The sequence below is a fragment of the Peromyscus leucopus genome, chromosome 8b, assembly GCF_004664715.2.
Source record: "Peromyscus leucopus breed LL Stock chromosome 8b, UCI_PerLeu_2.1, whole genome shotgun sequence".
Classification (NCBI taxonomy): Eukaryota; Metazoa; Chordata; class Mammalia; order Rodentia; family Cricetidae; genus Peromyscus; species Peromyscus leucopus.
The window spans coordinates 87,871,083-87,897,564 of record NC_051086.1 but is presented as its reverse complement, the minus strand read 5'-3'; the positions used below and the strand labels follow the sequence as shown (position 1 = coordinate 87,897,564).

Sequence of the window (26,482 nt, the reverse complement as noted above, 5' to 3'; positions counted from 1 at the left end):
GAGTCGGCGGGGGCGGAGCCTGCAGCCGGAAATTGTCGAGTGCTACCGGAAATTGTTGGGTTGGACCCAATCGGAAGTGCCTCTTCTCAGCCACGCCTTTCCCTACGCACGCCACGCCCAATAGACCACGCTAACTAGGCCACGCCCAAAGAGCAACTAGTAGGAAGGACCTGGAGAGAGGGATGCGGTGGCTCTGCGCTGCATGGCGGAGCCTAGGTCTGGCTTCACTCCTTGGCCGGTCTGCTTTGTGCCCGGTAGATTCAGCGAAGAGTAAAATACTAGTTTGGGGTTGAATTTGATAAAGTCTTTTGAGTTTAGATCATTATCCACTCCTGGAATTCGTACTCAGGCCTCTGAGGAAAATCGAGGGATTTTTGGAACATAACAATTCCCGAAACACATAGGATTCCTGTACTCAAAGAGATTATGGTCTGTTTCGAAAAGAAAAAAGAAAAGGAAAAAAAAAAAAACAAAAAAAAACGACTAGGCTGCGCACTTGCCTAGCATGCACGAAGCCGTAGAGGTGGATCGCCACACCACCCAAACCGGACATGTTTTCACATTACACGCCTGCCTTGGGAGCTGGATGCAGAAGGATCTAGAATACAGTATTTTACAAACTAGATAGCGAGTTCGAGGCAAGCCTGGACTACGTGACACCTTGGCTCATAAGAGAATAAAGAAAATCAGTGTAACTGAAAACTACAGTTTGTGCTACCTGTTATAGATGATGTAAAACTTCAACTTCAGAGAAGAGGGAAATAAATATAGATTTAAATGATGGGTGTAGATACAGACACAAACAGGAGGTTTAACATCTGCTTTGTTGCCACGTCCTCAGAACAAATGAAGGAACTATTAAAATCTCGCCTTTTATTAGACAAGGAAAACTTCCAAAAGTTAACTTTTGTGTTTGGACTCCTGTAAGTTAGATGTGAAACCATCTCTAGACGTTGCCTACATACCTGTAGTACCATGAAGGACAGGTGCGGAGGCAATTTTCAGCTGCCCCATGTCTTGTTCTTCTAGTGGGGTTGTGTCAGATGAGTTAGAGTGGGAATAGATGTCTGTGCTGACCTACATAACAGTCTCTAGCTATTTAAAGTTCAGCTTAAATCAAATGAAATTCTTCAGATATTCTAGTCACATCCCAAAGACCTGTGTGGTAAGAGAGTCACATGGACACAGAATGTTGTCATTATTGACATGGCTAGAGCTGGAGGACAACTTTACCCGTGGGTCTAAGGCTTGGTCTTACTATTGTCTCGGCCTCTCAATTCTCCCCCACAAAACCTTTCTCTTCATACAGTGGTCACTCACCAATCAGTGGCCTATCCTAGCTTGAATTGGTGGCTGTCAAGCAAGACCGTGGAAAATAGAAGCCGTGAGGCCCCTTCAAGCCTAGATCTATAAGTCAAGTCCTTTGTTTCTTGTTGGTCAGTTTAAGACACATGATCAGTATGGATTCACTAGGAGGAAAAGAAGCCCTATCTCTTGATGAAGGAGTGACCATGCAAATGGTATGCCCTATGGGAGGGATTGTTGGGTCATGCTTGATACCACTCCCCCACCTCCCACCCGGCCACCCCCCCATACTGGAGATCAGACCCATAGCTTTGCAAATGCTAGACAAGCACTACACTGAGGTGCACCCTCAGCTCCGGCCATCCTTGGAAATGGTCTGCCATATCAGGTAGAAGACGAGAGAGTCTGTTGGTGGGAATGGAAAGAAAGGGATGGGTAAGAGATGTTACTCTTAAAACTTGACCCTATAAGCTGAACTGCAGTGTGGATTTATTGTGTTAATTTAGAATGCTGTGGGACTACGCATTAGTCATTTTTCTTGTTGCTCTGACAAAATGACAGATGAAGCAACTTAATAGAAGGGTTGCTAGGCGTGGAGTCGCATGCCTTTAGTCCCAGCACTTGGGAGATGGAGACAGGTGGGTATTCGTGAGTCGTAGACCAAGCCAGCCTGGTCTACATAGTGAGACCCAGGACAGCCAGGTACCCCGTCTCCAAAAAGAGAGGGGTTCTTTAGGCTCACAGTTCAGTGTGCAGTCCATTCTAGTGAGGAAGGCATGGCAAGAGGCACTTGAGGTGACCGGTCACATTGTACCTGCAGTGAGGAAGCGGAGAGAGGCAGACTGCTGCTCAGATCCCTTGCTTCTTTTCATTCAGTCTGGGACCCCATGCCACAGAATCCTGCAACCCACGTTTAGGGTGGTCTTCTCGCCTCAATGAGCCTAATGTAGAAACTCCCTCACAGACAGTCCCAGAGGCTCATTTCCATGGCTGGGTCACTTTAAAGCCTGTCATGTTGACATGAAGATGAACCATCACCGATGATTAATTATTTGGAAACTTTTATTAAACAGTCCAAAGCTGTGTTAAAAACAATCCAAAGCTGTGTTTGCATTCTATAGCAACCACACAACACGAGTAATGTTGAATTTGTGGTTATTTTATACCCTGAGCTCTTCTGTCACATAGGGCGTGTCAACTCAAGTCTTGACTTGTTCAAAGGAGTTTTGTAAACTATGGAGGAGGTGGATTTTGAGCTTAGAATCTATTTTTTCCAAAGTTCCTCCCCCATACGAAAGAACATCTAGGGCTGGATAACTAGCTCAGTCAGTAAGCACTTGCCTTACAAGAACGAAGACCTGAGTTCAGTCCCTAGAACTCATGGGAAAAAGCCACGCGTAGTGGCACACATTGCAATCCCAGGGCTGAGCCAGCAGAGACAGGCATGTCGCTGGACTCACTGGCCAGCCAGCTTAATCTACTTGGCAAACTCCAAGCCAATGTGAAACCCTGTACCAAAACCAAGGTGGAGCCAGACATGGCAGCACACGCCTTTAATCCCAGCACTCGGGAGGCAGAGGCAGGCGGATCTCTGTGAGTTCGAGGCCAGCCTGGTCTACAGAGCGAGATCCAGGACAGGAACCAAAACTATACACAGAAACCCTGTCTTGAAAAACAAACCAAAAAAACCACACACACACAACAAAACAAAACAAAACCTGGAGCCAGACATTGGGGTAAATGCTGAAAGATCAGAGAGACAAAGGAACAAGCCACAGCCACTTCTCATCTTGCCAACTCCTCAGCTGATCCTGTCTCCACAATCCTCAGACTGAATGCCTGAGTCCTCAGCCAAAAGAGCTTAATTCCTGTCTCCTCACACCTTCTATGTCTTTCTCTGCCCAGCCATTTCACTTCCTATCTCAACCTTCCTAGTGCTGGGATTAATGGCATGTATGCTAGGATTAAAGGTGTGTGCCACCACTGCCTGGCTCTGTTTCTCTCCTAGACTGGATCAATCTCATGTAACCCAGTATGGCCTTGAACTCACAGAGATCCAGATGGATCTCTGCCTCCTGAGTGCTAGGACTAAAGGTGTGTGCCACCACTGCCTGACCCCTGTGTTTTTTTGTTTTTTAAATAATTTATTTTTATTTTGTGTTCATTGGTGTTTCACTTGCATGTATGTCTGTGTGAGAGTGTCAGAAGGCCTAGAAGGCCTGGAACTGGAGTTACAGACAGTTGTGAGCTGCTATGTGTGTGCTGGGAATTGAACCCAGGTCCTCTGGAAGAATAGTCACTGCTCTCAACCACTGAGCCATCTCTCCAGCCCCTGTCCCCTATGGTTTTTTTTTAACTCTGTGGCTGGCTCTGTCCTCTGATCTTCAGGCAAGCTTTATTTCTTAGATGACAAATAGCACCACATAGCTTCTTCTACATAGCCCAGATGAGCCAGTGCTACATTAGGGACTCCCTGTCTCCAAAACAAAAAACCAAACCAAATCACCCTTTCCCCCATCAACCCCCCAAAACAAAACAAAACCAAAACCCCAAACAAAACTCCAGCAAGACATACAAAAATCCCACCAAGGTGGATAGTGCTTGGAAAAGACACTGGAGACCTACACACACACACACACACACACACACACAACCTTTCTTCTGACTACTGTTCACCCAGTTAATAGTCTGTTATGGTAGTTTTCTACTGATCCATGGCAAGCCTACATTATTTGAAGTACTCCGATGAGCTCTTGTCCTTTGGTTGTGAGCCTGCCCTTAAATGGCTGACTCATCTCTCCAGCCTATCCCATGAGTTCTTTTACAGCATTTTACTTATTTCTGATCCTGGAAATGCTGGTTAGTTTTTGTCAACTTGACACAAACTACCTGGCAGGGGAGAACCTCAGTTGAGGAATCACCTCCCTCGGACTGGTCTGTGGGGCATATTCGTGATTGCTGATGGATGTGGGAGGGCCCAACCCACTGTGGGCGGTGCTCATCCTAGGCAAGTATGACCTTGGCTATGTAAGAGAGGTAGCTGGCCAAGCCTGGGGGAGCAAGCCAGTAGCCAGTGTTCCTCTGTGGTTTCTGCTTCAGTTCCTGCCTTGAGAGTGCCTTGAGTGATTTCCCTTAGTTGCTTTTGGTCATGGTGTTTGTCACAGCAACAAGAACCAAACTAGAACACTGGTTGACCTACTTCAACTCAACATCTTGCAATTAGTTTGGTACCCTGCTGTTATCCAATATCAAATACGTTTACCTAGAGATCGGAATTAGGATTCAATAAGCATTAGCTCCCAAATGTAGATTATTTGTTTTAAAAGTATTATTATTTTTGGAGATTTATATTTATTTTTGTATATGTGCATATTTTTGTGTGAGTTTATGCTCTCTGTGTGTGTGTATGTGTGTGTGTGTGTGTGTGTGTATGTGTGTGTGTGTGTGTGTGCCTGAAGAGGCTAAAAGTGGGCGTCAGATCTCCTGGAACTGGAGTTACATGCAGTTAATTGTAAGCTGCCTAACGTTGATGCTGAGAACTGAACTCAGAACTGAGAACCTCTGCAAGAGCAGCAAGTGTTGTTAACCACTGAGCCATCTCTCCAGCTCCATTTTAAAATTTAACATTTTTTTTATCATTAGTGTGTGTGAGCATGTGTGTGTGTGTGTGTGTGTGTGTGTGTGTGTGTGTGTGTGTGCGCGCGCGCTCAAACTCATGCATGCATATGCTCATGGGTGAGTGTGTGCATGCCATGGTGCACATACACAAGTCAAAGGACAACTTCAGGGAGTCAGTTTTTGCTTTCCTTCTTGCTGAAGCGGGGCCTCTCCTCTTGTTCCTGCCATGCTGGCTTCCATCGGAATTACAGAGTCCAGCCACCACATCCAGCCTTTCATGTGGCTTTCAGGGATCAAGCTAAGGTGTCCAGGCATGTACAGCCAGCTCTTACTTACTGAGGCATCTCATCAAGCTCCCTCCACCCCCTTTTTTGGAGACAGGGTCTCATGTATCCCAGGTTAGCCTCACATTCACTATACAACTGAGGTTGACTTTGAACTTTTGATTCTTCTGCTGCCACTTCCTTGAGCACTGGGATTACAGGGCTGTGCCATGCACCCAGCTTATGCCATGCTGGGGATAGAACCCAGACTGTCGTGAATGCTAGGCAAACACTCTGTTAAGTGAGCTACACACACAGCCCACATTGTTCTTTTCCTTGACCTGAATTTTAATATATTTAACATTCAGTTAAATGTGAAGTCCCTAACTTGTGTCAAAAAACCAGTTATAGGAGCTGGGATATAGTTTAGTTGGTAGAAAGATGTCTGGGATCAATCCCTAGCACAACATAAAACTGTGTATCATGGTACATGCCTGCCATCCTAATGCTTGAGAGTTGGAGATAGGAGACTTAGAAGTTCAAAGTTATCATTGGCTACATAGCAAGTTAGAGGCCAGCCTGGGCTACACGAGACCCCACATCAAAAAACCAACCAAAGAAAGCCAGACCCAGTAATATCGTCGAAGGTCAGGCCCTCGGGAAACAGCTCAGAGCACACCTAGCAAGGGTATTCTTTTTCTGAGTGCCCTCACTTCCCGTCTGCAGCTGGCCTCTTGTTCCTGCCATGTAAGGCCTGTGCCCTCTTTATCTTCCTTGACCTCAAGGCTTCTCCCACCACACCATGTTCTCTCCTTCCTCTTGTTCCGTCCTCTGTGGCTTTGATAACACAGCCCCCTGTTGCCAGCACCCTCCCCCACTGCTCTGGTTTTTATCAATCTCCCTTGCAGGGCCCTATCAGCCCTTCTGACATTTGATGGCTTTAAGGGACCCATTTCAGCCTTTTCCTCACCCTACATAGTCTTCCTAGCATATTTGCCTATTCTTGTGGCTTCCATTATCTACAGATCATTAAAAGAAATGGTTTCTGTGGCCAACCACTTGTTAGAACGCCAGGCCAATTAGACATTTCTATTGGAATGTTCCACAGGCATTTTGTTCAGGATGGGACCTCCATTCACTCTACTTGAAATGCTTCCTAATCCGATTTAAGATATCACTGTATTTTACATTGTTCAGTCACATTGCTGATATTGTTGGGGGGCAGGCACAGCTCAACATTACTGAGGTTGCACCCTGAGGAATCCCCCTGAGTCACTTGGGGCCTCTACTCAGATGCAGCCAGGATTCTTTGTTAACTCTGCCGAGAAGAATTTCAGGACAGGTCATAGTAATGTGAAGTCATGGAGTTTATTGATTGGGAGAGAATTTTTGTGCACTTGAGGAGAGTCAAGTGTGGGCATTAGGAGAGCAGTATGTCCAAGTGCTACAGCATCAACTATGCAAATGATCTGGGACCTTGGGAGTCACATTGTTTAAAGGAGCTAATGTGTAGGTGAGGGAGGAGGAAAACCATGTTGATCTACTTATTTTCATAGCAGAAGAATTTGGGGGTGGGGGTTCATTAATAGCTCAGCCTTGAATTCGTGGGAATCCTGTGTCAGCAGAGCTAAACCCACTATTACTAGATGGGGCAAAGAATAATAAATTTTAAAAACATAACGAGACAAAGAGTGTGGGCCTTGGGTACTTAATAGTGCAAAATAATGAGGAAGACAAGGGTTAGTTTAACGCTTGTGTACATTTGTCCTAGCCTCGACTCTCCATCCTTGGGTAGTGTGCTCTTGAGGGTTTTTTTTTTTTTTTTTTTTTTTTTTTTGTCAACTTAGCCCTGGTTGGAGTCATCTGGGTGGAAGGAATCTCCACTGAGAAAATAGCTCCATCAGGTTGGCTTATAGACAAGTCTGTGGGGCAATTTTCTTGATTCATGATTGTTGCAAGAGGGCTCAGCCCACCGTGGGTAGTGCCCCCTTGGGCAGGTCATTCTGGGTGTATAAAAAGGCAAACTGAGCAAGCTATGAGGAACAAACCAGTAAGCAGCATTCCTCTATGCCTCTGATTCAGTTCCTATCTCCAGGTTCTTGCCCTGCCTGACTTCCTGCCTTGGATTCTCTCAATGATGGACTGTAACCTGTAAGTTAAGTAGCCCTTTCCCTACCCCAAGTTGCTTTTTGGTCATAGTCTTTTTTTTTTTAAATAAAAACGATTTTAATATTTGTCTGCATGTCTGTCTGTCTATGTATCACATGTATGCCTGGTCTCCACATAGGGCAGAAGAGGGTACTGGATCCCTTGGGACCAGAGCTAAAGATGGATGTGAGCCACAATATGGATGTGGGGAATTCTGGAAGAAGAGCCTGTGCTTTCACCACTGAGCCGTTTCTCCAGCCCCCTTGGCCATGGTCTTTATCACACACCCTAGAAAAGGTGATGTCCTTCTCCTAGAATAGGGAGGGTGCTCTTCATGTGGGCGTTTCACCACCTGCTTTTAAGAGTAAAAAGAAGGTCAGGGCTCAAGAGTGTAGCTCGGTGGTAGACCCCTTGAGCCTGGGTTCCATCCCCAGTACCACAAAAAAGAAAAAGAAAAAGGAAGGTCAGAGCGTCCCTCTTGCATCTGCTGTTTTTCAAGTGTCTTTGGCTAAAAATAACCAATGTGTCAAGGCAGCATATTTGATTCTCTGCAACCCCTACATCTAGTTACAAATAGAACTTCTCGTTTCTTCCTGCTTCCAGTCTTCCCTGTTCCCAAAATAAGTCTGATCGTGGCAGAGCCCCGTCTCTTCCCACCCCGAGGATTTCCTTCCATGCTCCTCACCTCCCTCTCCAAGGCCCCCCCAGGTCTGCTCCCACCTGTTGGGTCAGCCCTGTTTACCCTTCTCACCTTTCCACTCAGCATTTCTGCTGCACAGAACCTTTTCATCTGTTCTCCTCTCTCAGGGGCTTTCTGTGTCTTTTCCTCTCTCCTCCGACACTCCCTGTTTGTCTGTTGGGTGAGATGGGGTCTTAAGCAGCAAAGGCTGGGCTCCTCTCCTCTCCCCTCCCCTCCTCCCTGTGTACCGAGGAAAGGTCATATGCAGGCACTATAAGAGGGTTGTCAGAAAGCCAGCTCACGGGAAGCTGCTGGCTGGCACCTTGACATGGATGTCTAGCTTCTTAAACTGTGAGAACATAAATTTCTATTGCTCTTGCCACACAGTCTGTGGTATTTTATTATAGCATCCAGATGCAATGATTATCCTATTTAAGCCTTGTCTTCTAATAGGAAGGACCCAATCATTCTCTATATTCTCAAATAGTCTGTATATTTGAAAAGCATCAATTGTATAGAAGATGCTTAGAAATACTGTGATTAAACAAACAGACAAACAAAAAAAGCCGGGCGGTGGTGGCGCACGCTTTAAATCCCAGCTCGGAGGCAGAGCCAGGCAGATCTCTGTGAGTTCAAGGCCAGCCTGGTCTACAAATCGAGTTCCAGGAAAGGCACAAAGCTACACAGAGAAGCCCTGTCTCGAAAAACCAAAAAAAAACAAAAACAAAAAAAAAAAAAAAAAAAACAAAAACAAAAAAAAACAAAAAACAAAAAACTGTAATCAATACAGAATCCTTTATACGTGTTACCTTTTCTTTCTAAAACATTTTATCTTTATCTTCTTTTATATATTTTATTTTATGTGCATTGATGTCAGGTCCCCTGGAACTGGAGTTACAGACAGGTATGGGCTGCCATGTGGGTGCTGGGAATTGAACCCAGGTCCTCTGGACAAGCAGTCAGTGCTCTTAACTCCTGAGCCATCTCCCCAGCCCCTACCTTTATTCTTTTAGCAGCTGAGTTCTATTTGTCTTCTCAGCCTCAGAGTGCTCCCTGTCCTGCCTCATCTAAATGACTAGCTCCACCCTCTCACTCTCAGGGCAGTGTGCTCCTTTCTTTCATATAGGCATGGTAATTGTATTTGTATTTTTTGTTTTTAAACTCCATGAGGGCAGGAATCTTAGCCAGCCATAATTTTCCCATCACCTTGCACAGTGACAAGATCTTAAAAATATACACATTTTTGGAATACCTGATGGCTAAATGACTTGGGTGCTTAAATTTATTTCTCTTCTTTATTTGTTTGTTTATTTGTTTTAGGCATGGGTCACTATGCCTGGCTTCTCTTCTCTTCTTGGTGCTATTTTGAACTTTTTCTTTCTTTATAAACGATCTGAAGGGATTCAGAATGAAAGCAGTTTTTCCTTCCTGACTGCCTGAGAACCAGCTGCCATCTTGAACAGCATAGTAATTACACAGTTCAGGAAGTCCATGACCAGCCACCTATTGCAGAGGAATCAAGCACTCTTCAATACCCTTCACCCTAGGGAGCGCAGGGAAGATAGCTCAGCTGGGACGGTGTTGCCTTGAATGGCAGGCCCTGAGCTGGGTGGTGTGAGCTTGTGACCCCAGTGCTGGGGGGCAGAGACAGGCAGCGCTCTGGGCTCACCAGCCAGACACCCTGCATGTGGTAAGCTCCAGGCTACTGAAGATCCTTTTCAAAGATCTGAAAAAGGGGGGCTGGAGAGGTGGCTCAGCAGTTAAGAGCAGTTATTGCTCTTCCAGTGGTTCTGAGTTCAATTCCCAGTATGCACCGGGCAGCTCACAACCATCTATAACAGTAGTCACATGAGATCTGATGCCCTCTTCTGGTGTGCAGATGTACATGCAGATAAAATACCAATATACATAAAGTACACAAACAAACAAACAAACAAAAAATCCAAAGTAGATAACTCCTGAAGAATGAGGCTCAAGGTTGACCTCTGGCCTCTATACACATGCACGTGCACACACAGACTCACATTCTGTTTTTTTGTTTGTTTTTCAAGACAGGGTTTCTCTGTGTAGCTTTGAAGCCTGTCTTGGAACTCGCTCTGTAGACCAGGCTGTCCTCAAACTCACAGAGATCTGCCTGGCACTGCCTCCAGAGTGCTGGGATTAAAGGGGTGTGCCTCTGCCACCCAGCCGCAGACTCACATTCTTACACACAGCATATCCTTCACCCTAGAAGGCACCAGGCACAGATATTCAGGAAAAATGAGCCAAAATGTATATGAATGTACTTGATGTCATCCTTGTATTTAAATAGACTCAGAACCCATTTTGGTGGCTTTGGCATGATTTATGATTCTCTGGATTATGGGGGACAAATGAGCCAGACATAGGCCTTGCATGGGAAGCAAAGGTTCTCAAGAAAACAGTGAGAAGATATGGCCTTGCATGGGAAGCAAAGGTTCTCAAGAAAACAGTGAGAAGAATGTAGGAACCCAGTGAAGGAAGTGTGGGGGCTGAAAGCGGCAGTGCTGGTGCCAGAGGGAGGAGTAAGACCAGGTGTGGTGATGCATGCCTGTAATCCCAAGGCTTGAGAGGCTGAGGATCAGGGTTTCAAGACCATCTTCTGCTGCACAGTGAGTTCAAGCCCAGCCTGAGCTTCATGATACTGTCTCAAAAAGACAAACAAAAACAAGGCAGAAAATAAAGATCTTGGAATGATGTCGTTTCCAGTGACCGTGTAAATTTTTCAGAAGAGGATAAATAACACAAAAAGTTAAAAAATAAAATCAAGGTGGTGTCTGAGATGTTGACTAGTCCTAAACTGCATCTTGAGTGAAGTGAACTCTGTATGATACATGCTCCTTGACCTAAGCTTGCATATCAAATGCACAGTAAAGTACGACTGGGCTATGAGCTGGGTCAACAGTTAAGGGTGCTGCTGCATAATGATGGCCGCCATGAGGAAGGTGGTGGCCAAGAAGGACTGATATCCCCTCCCCTCCCTAATAAACATCCATGCTGGAAAAAAAAAAGTACTTGCTGCTCTTACAGAGGCCCTGGGTTCGATTCTCAGCACGCATATCCACTCCATTGCCTCTAACTCCAGGTCCAGGGTATCCATCCAGTGCCTTCTTTTGGCCTCGTTGAGCACCAGGCACACACAAGGCCTACAAATATATTTAAGCAAAACATCTATACACATAAAATAAAAAGAAATAAATCTTTAAGAATGACTAGCTGATTGCTTGCCTGAAGTGGAGGCCTTTTATGTTTGGTTAAAATGATGGTGTTGGGGACAGTTGATGAAGGTTTAAGTTCCAGGCTGATGAGTTCAGAGTCAATAAAACAGACTCAGGGTGGTGGTGACTGGGCTGGAAAATGACCTCAGGAGAAGGGAATTCAAGGGAGATTATGCTAGCAGCTGAGGATTATGTGAATTGGAGGGGAGAAAGCCCAGTGGCTAGAAATGCCACAAAGAGATGACTAGGGAGCCTAAGCCATTCTAAATTTCCATTTTCCTGACATCCTAGCCAGTTTAATCTGGAAAAAGATTGGGAATTAAAACAATTGTGCATTATGAATTTAAAGGGAATATATTATATAACATCTACATCATATATATATATATATATATATAATATATATGTTAATGAAAAGTACTGGGAAAGATTCTAAATGCATCCACACTCTAACCAGAAGGCTGCTTGGTGAGTACAGACGTAGAAGCAAAATTCTGAATTGAATTATCCTACTGGCTATCATCTTTTTTTTTTCTCCTTCAGATGGAATCCATATGCCTGCCTGATCAAAAATATCTGTATCGTTTTCACATCCGCCTCCAGTGCTGCTCTGTTCACAGTGGCTAGGAGATGGAATCAGTCTCATGTCCATCAGCTGATGAGTGGATAATGAACTTGTGGTACATGTACACACTGGAATTTTATTCAGTTATAAAGAAATGTGAAATAATGAAGCTTACAGGAAAATGGATGGAACTGTAGAACTGTTGTACTGAATGAGTTGGACCAGGCCTAGAAAGACAGATGGATGAGGCATCCCAGCTTCAAAATTTGAGATTTATATGTCTGAGACAGAGGGGTTCCTGTAGAGGCCAGGAGGCTGGAAACGGGGCATAGGCAGGACTCACAGGAGGGGATGGTAGAAAATGTGATATGAAAGAAGAGGAGGGATTGAGGATAGAAGGGTCTAAGGGAGGATGGGGGTTGGGAAGCAGCAGAAAGGACAGAGCAGAGGGAGGGTCAGAAACTGAGAATGTATGAAAAATGTCATATGGAAACCTACTGTTTCATAAGCTAATTAAAAAATAATTTTAGCCAGGTGGCGGTGGCACATGCCTTTAATCCCAGCCCTTGGGAAGCAGAGGCAGTTGGATTTCTGTAAGTGTGAGGCCAACCTGGTCTTCAAAGAGAGTTCCAGGACAGCCAGGGCTGTTACACAGAGAAACCCTGTCTCAAAAAAACCAACCAACCAAAAACCAAATAATAATAATAATTTTAAAATAACTGGATGAGAGAGAGAGAGAGAGAGAGAGAGAGAGAGAGAGAGAAGAGAGAGAGAGAAAGAGAGCTCTTTTTTTTTCTGCGGGGGCTGTTTCGAGACAGGGTTTCTCTGTGTAGTTTTGTGCCTTTCCTGGAACTCACTTTGTAGACCAGGCTGGCCTCAAACTCACAGAGATCCGCCTGCCTCTGCCTCCCAGTGCTGGGATTAAAGGCGTGTGCCACCACCGCCCGGCTTGAGAGAGCACTCTTGACTAGGTTGTTTTTTCCTTGGCTAGCTAGGTTCTAGGAACTTTTATTTAATTCTGGATAAATTGCAGAACAATAGGTTAAACATGGACACAATTGTATTCTCCATCTCCTCCTTCTAGATAGTCTCATTTAGCACAGGATAGCCTTGTAACAACCTTTGTAACCGAGGCTGGTCTTGAACTCCTCATCCTTCTGCCTCAACCTCCCAAGAGTTAGGGTTACAAGTGCATGCCATTCCACTCTTTTATTTTTAGTTTTTTGAGACGGGGTTTCTCTGTAGTTTTGGTGCCTATCCTGGAACTTGCTCTGTAGACCAGGCTGTCCTCGAACTCACAAGAGATCCGCCTAGCTCTGCCTCCTGGGTGCTGGGATTAAAGGCATGTGCCATCGCCGCCTGGCTCATTCCACTCATCTTATACTCAAGTCTTTAGTATTTACTGTAGTTGGCTTGAAGAGACTTTATTATTTTTCTTGTATTACAGATACGCTATTTGGAACCCAGGCACGGTATGTGGACAAAGCTGTTGTTGGTTGTTTTTGCTCTTTTTGGGGGCCCGCCACCTAGCTCCCAAATAAATCACACATGGAGGCTTATTCTTACTTATAAATGCCCAGCCTTAGCTTGACTTGTTTCTTGCCAACTTTTCTTAACTTTAAATTTATCTTTTTCCTCTGGGATTTTACATTTTTCTATTTACATATATCTTTCTTTATAGCTGGTTGTATAGCTGGGTAGCTGGCTCCTGATGTCCTCCTCCTTTTCTGGCTCCTTCTCTTTTTTCCCAGATTTCTCATATTTATCCTCTCTACCTGCCAGCCCTGCCTATCCTTTCTCCACCTTGCTATTGGCTGTTCAGTTCTTTATTAGACAATCAGGTGTTTTAGACAGGCACACTATCACATCTTCATGGAGTTAAACAAATGCAATATAAAGGAATGCAACACATCTTTGCATCATTAAAGCAAATGTTCCACAGTATAAACCAATGTAACACATCTTAAAATAATATTCTACAACACAAAGTCTATAATCTCAGCACTTGGGGAGACGGAGGCAGGAGGATCAGGAGTTCAAGGTCATTCTCTGCCATATAGACAGTCTGATGCCAGTCAGGGCTACATTACACACTGTCTTTAAAAAAAAAAAAGCCAGCTTTAGGAAGATGGCTTAGTAATTAAGAGTACCTTCTCTGTGAGCATGAAGACTTGACTTTAACTCTCCAGCTCCACATAAGAACCTGAACTTGGCTGTGCATGCCTGTAACCGCAGCATCATTCAGCAGAGACAGATAGATCCCAAGAGAGTTTGCTGGCCAGCCGGTCGAGCCAAATGGCCAGTTTCTGTTTCAGTGATAAACTCTGTCTCAAGGCAATATGGTAGAGAGTGACAGAGGAAGACATCTGACATATTGTTCTGGTCCTTGCATGCACTCACTTGCACACTCAAGTGCATGCAACACACACACACACACACACACACACACACACAGAGAGAGAGAGAGAGAGAGAGAGAGAGAGAGAGAGAGAGAGAGAGAGAGAGAGAGATCAAAAATCAAACCAGAATAGAACAAAAATCCACAAATCTATAATTTGGGTCATCAGGGATGGGTTAGGTTTAAAATATACATCTTCTTCCAGTATTTATGGGACTGGTTCACAAGTTCCAGGACTCAGGGTGGGTACCAACATCCATAGATGTCCAAGTCTTTTATACAAAATGGTGTAACTAGTGTAGTCTTTATTTATAATTGAAGTGCTTACTCCATTATACTCTAAATCAGCTCTACTTGTCATACTTAGTACAATGTAAATACTAGGCGACTATTATGACAGGAAATAATGATGGGGAAAAGTTTGTATATGTTCAGACACAACTGATCTTTGTTGTTTGAGAAAGTGTCTCCTTATGTAGCCTAGGCTAGCCTCTAGCTTTTGGCAATCCACCTACCTGCCTCTGCCTCCTGAGTGCTCAGATTATACTCATGCACCACCACACCCAGCTTTTCAAATATTTTCTGTTTGCAGTTGGCTGGATCCATTCATGCAGATCCCACAGATACAGAGGACCAACTGACCTGATCTGGAGTGTTTCCCATGAGAAATGTCCAGAAGTCAATTGGAAATGTGGAGCTTGAGCCATCTGGGAAAGAAGCTGGGCCTTTGAAATATAGATTTTTTCCCCCCAGGCAGGACTAACGTATATTGTTATGTAATATTTTATAAAATCTTTGCATCTTTGTATTTATCAGCATGTTAAAGCCATGTATGATAGTGAGCTTCCTGTGGCCCCTTATTCACCTTAGCAACAGTACTGGTGCATTATGGGCACTCAGTATCTGTTGGTTGAGCAAATAAATGTGTGTGGAGTGGACACAGGAGATACAGGCAAGAAGGTGAATGGCAGAGCTTTGGTTCTTCAAGTGCCTCAGAAGAAGGCTCAGGGGCAACAGCATTGACTCCAGCTTCGGGGGAAGCCACTGGCAGTGTTCTAGAGAGGAAGCTGGAACTCCGGAAGCCAAAGAGGAAGCTGGTACGGGGAGAAGCATCTCTGGCACTCAGAGTCTATTCATAGACCATCTAGAAAAAAATGGCTGCTCAGGCATTTCCTGTCTTTCCTTGAGAACTATCCCTGCTGTGGGTGTCAGGATTATGAGAGCCCAAATTACTCAAGGTCAGAGAATCTGAGCTTGCTTTACCCAGCAGGGCTGCGTAAGGAGAGGATTTAGCCATGGGCGTGTTTACCAGGTGTTTAGAAGAGTCTACACTTGGCTGTACGGTGTGCTTTGCTCTTGCAAGAGGGAGGTCTTTTGCCTCTCCCCTAGGCATATTATAAAAAGTCCTTTTGAATAAACGGAGGGGCTGCTGGGTATTGACCCAGGCCCTCTGGAAGCTATCCTGAAGCTAGAGTTTTCTCCAGTCCCACCTGGACCAGCAACTGCTCAGACCCAAATAAAAAACAGACACTTAATATTAATTAAAACTGTTTGACATAATGGCTCAGGCTTCTTGTTAGCTAGATCTTACACTTAAATTAACCCATAATCCTTATTTATGCTTAGCCACGTGGCTTGGTACCTTTTCCCAGTTCTGCCTTCACATCTTGCTTCCTCTGTGTCTGGCTTGTGACTCCTGACTCAGCCTTCCTGTTCCCAGAATTCTCTTCTCTGTTTGTCCCACCTACTGGCCAATCAGCATTTTATTTATCAACCAAATCAGAACAACACATTCACAGCATACAGAGCGATATCCGCAGCACTATCCTGTGTCCTGTGTCTCTATCTTTCTCCTGGGCATCTAGGTCTATCTTTCTATCTAACATTTCCTCATTTCTCTCTCCTCCGCCTAAGAACTCGTCAATAGATAGGAGAGATTGGAGCTGGACTCCCAAAGACTTCCACAGGACCATCACTTTCTCGGAGCCTCAGCTCTGCTTACTCCATCTTCTGCCCTAGGATAGTGTCCTGGGTTCTAGTCTCACAACACCATTGTGACCTTGGGCAGGTCACCCCCTCCCCTCTGGGCCTTTGTAGTCCCCTGTAGCTAGCAGCACATCTGGGCCAATGAAGTCTGGCCGACTTGACCTCTGCCAAACACCAGCTGTCCTGCCTTTTGTCCACTGCTTTAACTCCTATGGGAGAGTCTCGTCCCCCTGTTCCTTCCAGGGGCCTCCCCATAGGATGCAGGTCACAGACACATCACCAGGCAACAGTGTTGAGTGATTCTGCCAGACAGCCAGGTGCCAAAGCAGGCTGCCCACTCTCTGGGATGAAGTCTGAGAGAGAATGTAAAGTGCTCCGAGAGCCAGGCTATGTGATCTTTGAAATCTGATTTTAGGAGCTGGGTGTGTAGCTCGGTTGGTAGAGTGCTTTCCTAGTGGGCAGGAAGCCCTGAGTTCAAATCCTAGCCCCACAGAGACTGGGCAAGGCAGCAGAAGCCTGTAGTCTTGGCACCCCAGGAGTTAGAGACAGGAAGACCAGAAGTTCAAGTTCACCCTTGCATACATAGTAGATTCAAGGCTAGCCTGAGCTGCTGAGACCCTGCCCTTCAGTAAGAAGTAAAGACCTTTGGAGCCCAGGCCTTAAGGATCCTTGAGCCTTCATTTTCTTCCTCATTTTTCCCTCTTTCGTTGGTGGGGAGAAATCTTATATTCAGGGGTTGAGTTGGTCCTTCTGATTTATGGCCTTCAGTGGTCTACCAGACCTCTCTTGTTTAAGTGTTCCCCACCCCCCACCATTTTCTTTTTTAAAAAAGATTTCGTATTTTTAAATAAGTGTGTGTGTGTGTGTGTGTGTGTGTGTGTGTGTGTGTGTGTGTGTGTGTGTGCAGGTGTCCTCAGAGGCCAGAGGCTTTGGATCTTTTGGAGCTGGAGTTATAGGTAATTGGGAGGGGCCTAAAGTGGGGACTGGGAACAGAACTCCAGGCCTCTGCAAGAGCAGTAAACGATCTTAACTGCGAGCCCTCCATCTCTCTAGTCCCCTTACATTCTCACTCACCCTACCCATATCTCCCTAGGCAACCATTGAATTTTTTTTTTACCATTCTTAAAAATTTTAAATATAATTGTGTATTGTGTATATGTATGTGTGTGTACATGTGCAACAACGTGTGTGGAAGTCAAGAACCACTTTCAGGGGTCAGTTTTCTCCTCCATGGATTCTGGGAATCAAGCTCAGGTTGTATATTTTACTCCTATGTCATGTCTCAGCCTAGATTCTAAATTTTCATCAGAAGTATTTAATCTGTGTTTAGAGTTAATGAAATTCATTGTACCAGGCTTTCTTTTAGGTCACCAACCAGCTCCAATGTGGTGGTATTCTAATTGTACTGAAATGTGATTTTGATTGTATGTTAATAAATAAAGTTACCCGGGGGTCAGAGCTATTAGAGTCATAGCAAGAGTGTGGCGGTGGTGGCACGCACCTTTAATCCCATAGATCTCTGTGTGTTCAGGGATACAGCCAGCATTGGAGACATATGCCTTTAAGACCTGGGGGGCTGTACATACAGACAGTGACGAGGCAGTCACGTGTTTGGGTTTACAACCAATGAGAAGGCAGAACAAAATACTATAAAAAGACGGACAGACAGGATATAGCTCTCTTTTGGGAAGCTGGGACACCGCAGGAGGAAGGGTGAGACTTTAGCTCTGAGCTCTGACCTCTCGGCTTTCTCTTTTACATTGGTTCTGTGTTTCTTATTTAATAAGACTGTTGGTTACATCTACACTCCCAAATCACAACATGAGACTTATTAATTACGAATGCTCAGCCTTATCTTACGCTTGTCCCACTAGCTCTTGTAACTTAATCTGTTTCTCTTCATCTACGTTTTGCCTCAGGGCTTTTTACCTTTCCTTCCTTCTGTATATCTTACTTTTACTGCTTCTTGTGTCTGTCTGTCTGGCAGCTGCCTGGCTTCTGGCCTGGACATGTCCCTCTCTTTTTCCCTTGTTCTCTTCTCTCATCCTCTCTCTCCTATTTATTCTCTCTGCCTGCCAGCCCCACCTATCCCTCTACTGCCTAGCTATTGGCTGTTCACTAGGCCAATCAGGTGCCTTAGGCAGGCAAGGTGAAGCAGCAACACATCTTTACATAATTTTAAAAAATGCAGCATAAACAGATCTTTACATCCTTAACAAAGGCAGCAGAACATAGTTAAAGTAATACTCTGCAACACAAACAAATGTAACACATCTTTACCTAAAGTAATATTCCACAACAATTCATAGTTGGAAAAGTAGGCCCACCTGCCCAAGTTCTCCCAGGAACAGTTTGGTCTTACAATAACTGAATCAAGTGCTAACATGTACATGTGACTTGACAGATCTGTTTGTTTTGTGGAAAGACTAAATCTTATTTGAAGTCCATCACCTTCAAAAGTATACCCAGAGTTCAAGGCCAGACTGGGTTATGTGGTAAAACTCTGTCTCCAAAAACTAAATCAGGCCAAACTAATCACTCAAATAAAACCCATCTCTGTCCAGGTTAAGTAAATTAACCAACTCTTATGTCAACTCAGTATTAACATGAAATTCTAAGGAGTGTCTTATAAACTGAAAAGTGCCTCAGAATGTAGTGTCAACTCAACATTCCTCAAATATTTCTTGTCATTTTTGTGGCTCATTTACACAGTGATAAAAACTTACACATATTTGTTTTAGAAAAACACATTTGTTTTCATTATGAAAGGTTTCGATTTCAGCATAAAAGAAACTCTTTTATTTATTTATTTTTAACACAGGGTCTTACTATGCAGTCCTGGCTGTTCTGGAACTCACTATGTAGACCAGGCTGGCCTTGAACTCACAGAGATCCACCTGCCTCTGCCTCCTGAGTGCTGGGATTACCCATGTACCCACATGCCAGGCAATGTCAGTTTCAATTTTTTTATTCTAAGTTTCAAGTAACTGTTGTCTTCCCTTGGAGCTTTTTGATTTTAGTGTTTTCATATGCAATGAGATTATATACACAAATTTGTTTTTTTTTAAACAATTGAGCTTTTTAACTACTATACTTTCAAGATTATGGATTGGGTTATGAATGCTTAAAACCTTTAAAGTTATTGCCAGTTCTGAGTGTGAGAAAAGACAGGACTACAGGAAGCTATGTTGCTATACAGAAAAGAAATAACCATCGTCAAGTCCCGTGCCTAGTCATCGCTGTAAAATACAATGAAAAAGAACAAAATACCTCACTGGAATTTTTTTCCTGGGGGCTTCCACCACATTTTGGCTATGGGAGCAAACTCTATAAGTACAAATAAAACACCAGAAGCAAAATATCTTTTTGATCAAATAAGAAGCACATTATTTAGTAGTGCACGCCTTTGATACCAGCACTCAGAAGGTAGAGGCAGGTGGATCTCTGAGTCTACATAAAAAGTTCTAGGACAGCCAGGGCTACACAGAGAAACCATGTCTTTCTTTCTTTCTTTCTTTCTTTCTTTCTTTCTTTCTTTCTTTCCTTCTTTCCTTCCTTCCTTCTTTTCTTTCTTTCTTTCTTTCTTTCTTTCTTTCTTTCTTTATTTGTGTGTGAGTGTTCTGTCTTCCTGTACATCTTCATGACAGAAGAGGGCATCAGATCCCATTGTAATGGTTCTGAGCCACCACATGGTTGCTGGGAATTGAATTCAGGACCTCTGGAAGAGCAACCAGTGCTCTTAACCACTGAGCTATCTCTCCAGCCCGATGTTTTATTTTTTCTTAGCCCTCTTAATGTAGATGCTTATGTATGAGTTTCATATTCCATGAAGATTATGTGTCTGGTGTAGTTGGGGGTATCCAGATATTTTAAAAACTATCCTTTTCCAATGAAATCATTTAAACAAATTTAAACAGATGGGTGGGTGGCATGATGTGGGATTACTCACACTTTTGGATCTCACCTCTTTCAAGCACAAATGTCCCATTCACCAGAGCAAAATTATTGGGTATTTTACAGCGTCCATTAGGAAGATGCTGTCTGCTAGGCAGAAGAAGTAGCTCTCAAGAGCCAGCTTAGTACACATGACTTTGGGTCCCCTTCCTCTCCCTCTCCTGTCTCCCTGTCTTTTTATGTTTTAATTATGCACACACTGTATGTACCATCATCTCTCATCAGATCACAGTGAGCTGGGACGTTGCTGCGTGTCCTGAGTGGGAACATTGAGGACTGTGCACCTCTTAGGTCATGCAGATGTTATGGGAACATCACATGTGATGTGAAATTTCTCGTTATACCCAGAGTTCCAGTATCAAAGCCACACATGCACAACATGCTCATATCATCTGGGTCAGAAACAGTGAAAAACAAGTCAGCTGGAATATCTATTTTCTTTCAATAAATTCCCCGAGAACAACGCAGGTCACACTTCTCCAACAAAGTTCTCACCAGTGTCACGATGGACACACGAGCAGCTGTTTGTCTTCTGAGCCCAGGTCGTTGGAGGGAGGAATCAGTTCCACCTGCTGGGATTTGACTCATGGCCCTTAAAGCCTGTCTTAAGGTCACACCTAGTCACAGGGAGTGGTACTAGTTCATCTGAGAAAAGCAACAACCTAAGGATCATTTTCTGTTCATGTGACCACGGAGCACACGGCTGCAGCAGCCGCACTGGCCTCTCATACACTCACTACTCAGACCTCCGGCTCACGGAAGCCCTGCTGTCAACAGCCAGAAATGCGCTCCAGCTGGCTCAGTCTTACATATTTTTATAGAGAGCATCTAAAACTTTCATAATTTCATAATTCATCAGGGCACCTCTTAAATTTTCTTCTGAACCCCTGACCTGTTTTACTAGCTTCTGATGCATTAAAATATGAAATAGATATGTATGTTACAAGCCTTTAAAAAATGTCATTGTGTGTGTGTGTGTATGCACACATAAGGGCTTGTATGTATGTACATTCAGGGCTGGTGTGGGAACGCACATTTGTAGAGACCAGAGGACACTATCATTTCTCAGGCACTGTCCAGTCATTTTTTGTTTGTTTGTTTGTTTTTTGTTTTTTAGCCTGGAGCTCACCCTACATGTAGACTTGGCTGCCTGGTCAGCGATCTCCAGGGGTCCGCCTGTCTCCATGTCCCAGCATTGGGATTACAAGCATGCTACCACACCCTGCTTTTTCATTGCCCTGTGTTTCAAATGCTAAAGATATTTCAGAACTCCCTGGTTCAAGCACCAATGTAGCTTTCATCTTTCCCAGATTCCTCAGTCAAGCAGTCAGAGGCATTCCTTATAACAATGCCATCCACGTTTCTTCAGACCTGAAGTGATTTGTTAGATGTTGCTAAGTAACCCACGTTTCTCTGTTAGACCAATGACTTCCAGCTCATCTTTCCATTTTCCTACAGCTTCCAGGCCCTTTAATAATTTTTCTGTCTCCACTGAAAGTACTTTCTCTTCATACAGTTTGTGGACTTCTTTCCAGGCTTCTGTAATGTATTTGGTCAAGAGTGGCAAATCTTTCACTAGACGGTTAAAATGGGACAGTCTTAACAGATCGTTGAGAGATCATCCATTTCTTGGTTTGTTTTTTATAACTGCTAGAGCAAAGACCATACCAACTTTTTTTTTTTTTTTTTTTTTTGTGTGTGTGTGTGTGTGTGTGTGTGTGTGTGTGTGTGTGTGAGAGAGAGAGAGAGAGAGAGAGAGAGAGAGAGAGAGAGAGAGAGAGAGAGAGAGAGAAAACAGCTTTGTGGACTCAGTTCTTTCCTTCCCCCTATCCTTGCCTGCTCTGTTTGGAGTACATAGAAACAGCTTTCCCAGTGAAGTATGAGGATCTGAATTCGAACCTCAGCACTCATGTTGGAGGAGGCATGGTGACATGTGCTTATAACTCCAGTGGTGGAATGTGGGGGCAGAGACAGGAGGATTCTGGTGGCTTCCTGGACCTCCAGTTGAGCCAAAATGGCAAGCTCCAGGTTTGGTGTGAGATCCTGTCTCAAAAGAGAAAGTGGAACCAGGTGTGGTGGCGCACACCTTTAGTCTCAGCACGGGGGAATTGGCAGCAGATGGAGCTCTGAGTTTGAAGCTAGCCTGGGCTACACAGTGAGTTTCAGTATAGCCAGGGCTATATAGAGACCCTGTCTCAAAACAAACAAACTAACTAACTGTGGTAGTTTAAATATAATTGGCCCCATAAGCTCATAGGGAATGGCACTACTTGGGTGTGGCTTTGTTGAAGTAGATGTGGTCTTGTTGGAGGAAGTATGTCTTGTTGGAGGCAGGCTTTGGGGTCTCATATAAGATCAAGCCATGCCCAGTGTCTCAGTTCACTTCTTGTTGCCTACTGATCAAGATGTAGGGCTCTCAGTTCCAGCACCATGTCTGCCTGCATGCCACCATGGCCCATCATGATGATAATGGACTAACCCTCTGAACTGTAAGTCACCCCATTAAATGTTCTCTTTTATAAGAGTTGCTGTGGCCAGGCGGTAGTGGCTCATGCCTTTAATCCCAGCACTCAGGAGGCAGAGCCAGGCGGATCTCTGTGAGTTCGAGGCCAGCCTGGTCTGCAGAGTGAGATCCGGGACAGGCACCAAAACTACACAGAGAAACTCTTGTAGTCTTGAAAAACAAACAAACAAACAAAAAAGTTGCTGTGGTCATGGTGTCTCTTCACAGCAATAGAAACCCTAACTAAGATACTAACTAACTAAAAGACTAACAAGCATCAACACCAAAAGGAAAGAAAGTAGAGATGGAGCTCAGCAATCCTTGTAAAGGACTTAAGTTCTGTTCCCAACGCCCACTCCAGGTACTCACAACTGACTGCAGTGGTTGTTCCAGGCAATCCAACTCCCTCTTCTGTCCTCTCCATAACTCCATAAACACAAATGTATACAACACACACACATACACACACACACACACACACACGTCACAAACAGCTAGCTATAATATGTCACTTAATCACAACTCTCCTGTGAAGTTCTATTATCAGCTCCATTTTTCCAGGAGAGAAAACTGGGGCACAAAGAAGTGAACTGGCTGACCCGCGGTGCTGAGTCAGGGCTTCATCCCGAGCAGTCTGGTTCCCGAGTGGGCCTCAACCTCCCCTGCCAGCTCCTTTATGGACATGGATTAAAGCACCGTTGACTTCGGCAATGCCTTGTGATATCCAGGTTTATGAGACACAGGTGAGAAGGGAGGAGGGTGGGGGACGAGGACAGAGTAGTAACACATCTTTGCATCATTAAGCAAATGTTCCACAGCATAAATAAATGTAACACATCTTTAATATTCTATAACAGGATCCCTCTCAAGACTGAGTTCAGGTGATAAATAAGGCTCATCTCTCTGTCGGGACTCTTGGCTCATTCCCAGAAACCTTAGCTCTCCTCCAGTTGCTTCAGGAGTGCCAGGGCCCTTTCTCCTGGGGTTGCTGAGGGTCAGAAACATGTAAAGTGCTCTCACCCCCCCTGCCCCATGTTGGGGTGCCCTACGCCAGAGATCTCAGGCAGTCTGGCTTTTCTTCTGAGGAGGCAGGTTGCCTGAACCTAGGGACTCATAACATGCTTTTTAGGGGGCAATATTTCACAGGCTATTTTCCAAGCTGCCACCCTGCTCCTCTTCCATCCTTTCTTGCCTTGTCTGTCATCATTTCTAAAACCACACCTCAAAACCCCTTTTTAGAAACTATCACCATGTGCTGCCCCTCCTTCCTCTGAACCTCTGTCTCTCAGAGTTCTCTGCTTCTGAGGAAACCTGAGAAGCCAGGTGTCCTCTGCCTAGAGAACTCATGGGAAATGCAGATCTCTTGCTGGGATGGTTTGCCTGCCTCACAAGTTATTTCTTACAAATCTCACCGTAGCTTGCCATGTTAAAGGTCATGACCCTATACTGGAAATGGTAAAGATAGGCTTCAGCTATACCACAGCCTACTCTAGAGAGCCCTGCAGACCATTGTTCTGTTTCATTCCAGACTTCTCTTTTAAGTATTTATTTTGATTATTTTAAATTATGTGTAGGTGTGTGTGTCTGCTTGGATTATATGCACTTGAGGGCTGGTGCCCTAGGAGACCATAGGTATTGGATCCCTGGAGTTGGAGTTATAAACAGCTGTGAGCCCCTTGATGTGGGTGCTGAGAACCAAACTCTGGTCCTCTGGAAGAACAGCAACTGCTCTTAACTGCAGGGTCATCTCTCCCCTCTAGACTTTTTTTTGTTAATGGTGCTAGAGACTGAACTTAGGACTTCATAAGTGCTAGGCAGGTGATCTACCTCTGATCTACATCCCTGCCCAGATTTTAAAAACAAAAACAAAAACAAACAAAACAAGGAAAGTAAAACAGCCTCCTTGCTCTGTCTTTTGAGGCTCACACTAGTACACTTCTTTCTAGAATGACATAATTGATTGCCGTTTAAACTGGTCAGCAGGTGAGAGTATTTCAGTCATTGGTTATGTAAAAAATTTAAAACAGTCAAATTATTTCTTTGAAAATGAGTGTGAGGGGTTGGGGATTTAGCTCAGTGGTAGAGCGCTTGCCTAGCAAGCGCAAAGCCCTGGGTTCAGTCCTCAGCTCTGGAAAAAAAAATGATTGTGAGAACCTGAGTGTGTAAAATACACAGGAAGGAGATGGCTCATGGGTAACGTGTTGTGAGGTGTGGTGTCTGAATGAGAATGGTCCCCACAGGCTCATAGATTTGAAGGCTTAGTCACCAGGGAGTGGAACTATTTGAAAGGACTGGAAGGATTAGGAGATGAGGCCTTGTTGGAGGAAGTGTGTCACTTGGGGTGTGCTTTGGGGTTTCAGAAGCCCATGCTAGACTCACCTCTCACCTCTTGACCTCTGGATCAGGATGTAGCTCTCAGCTACTGCTCCAGCACCATGCCTGCCTCCATACCCCTGCTATGATGATAATGGACTAAGCCTCTGAAACTGTAAGCAAGCCCCTAATTAAATGCTTTATTTTATAAGAGTTGCTGTGGTCATGGTGTCTCTTCACAGCCATAGAACAGTGACTAAGACACAGGGCAAGCATGAGAATCTGAATTTGGATCGTCACCTGCTTCCTGCATCACACTTGGAACCGAAGTCCTGGGTGTGTGTGGTTTGGAGACAGTTGGATCAGGAGTTCCATGGCCAACAGTCTAGCAAATCAGTGAGCTCCAGGTTCAGTGATAGACCCTGTCTTCGAATAAGGTGAAGAGTGATAGAGGAAGACATTGGACACACACACACACACACACACACACACACACACACACACACAGTACTTTAAAAGCTGAGACAGGGGGATTGTCATGAGTCTGAGGTCAGCATGGGTTACATTGTGAGTTCTAGGCCAGCCTATCCTATGCAGTGAGACTCTGTCTCAAAACAAAAACAAAAAACAAAAACAAAAACAGCCCAATAAGTCTTGAGAGGCTCAGCAGTTAAGAGCGCTTGTTGCTCTTACAGTGGACCTGAGATCAGTCCTAGTACCCATGAGCTCATAACTACTTGTAACTCTAATCCCAGGAGATCTGAAGTCCTCTTCTGGTCTCCACAAACATACGTTGTAGAATATTCCTCTACAGTGTGTGAGCATGTGTCACTATGATTGGTTTAATAAAAAGCTAAATGGCCAATAGCTAGACAGGAGGTATAGCAGGATCATCTGGACAGAGAGAGCTCTTGGAATAAGAAAGGTGAAGTCACCAGCCAGATGGAGAGGAAGCAGGATGGGCAGCACAGAGTAAAGGTAACTGAGCCATGTAAAAGAACATAGATTAAAAGAAATGGGTTAACTTAAGCTATAAGAGGTAGCGGGATAAGCCTAAGCTACAGGCTAAGCTTTTATAATTAATAATAAGTCTCCATGTTGTTTTTTGTGAGCTGGTGGCCCAAAGAAAAATCTGTCTACAAACTTGTGCACATAACATAAACACATACTCACACACACAGTTTAGAATAAAATCTTTAAAAAGGTTTAAAATGAAAATAAAATCCAATAAATAAAAAATAATCAAATCAAGAAGATAGTTCAGTAGACAAAAGTAATATGCTGTCAAGCCCAGTGACCTGAGTTTGGTCCCTGGGACCCACGTGGTGGACGGAGAGAACTAACTCATTCAAGTTCTCCTCTGACCTCCACACACGCCCATGGTTTGCCTCCCCCCACCAAAATAAATAAATAATTGTAAAAAAAAAATCAAAAGCAAACCCAAACAAACTATAAAACACAGGATGGGGTGCCGCTTAAAGGGTTGGTGGTAGCGGGAGGCCCCTAGACCTGAC

General features: G+C 44.3%; 1 pseudogene; it reads right to left on the bottom strand.

The window, feature by feature from the left end:
• Nucleotides 1–20,455: 20,455 nt before the first annotated feature.
• On the bottom strand, nt 20,456–23,689 carry LOC114702203 (annotated as a pseudogene).
• Nucleotides 23,690–26,482: the final 2,793 nt, after the last annotated feature.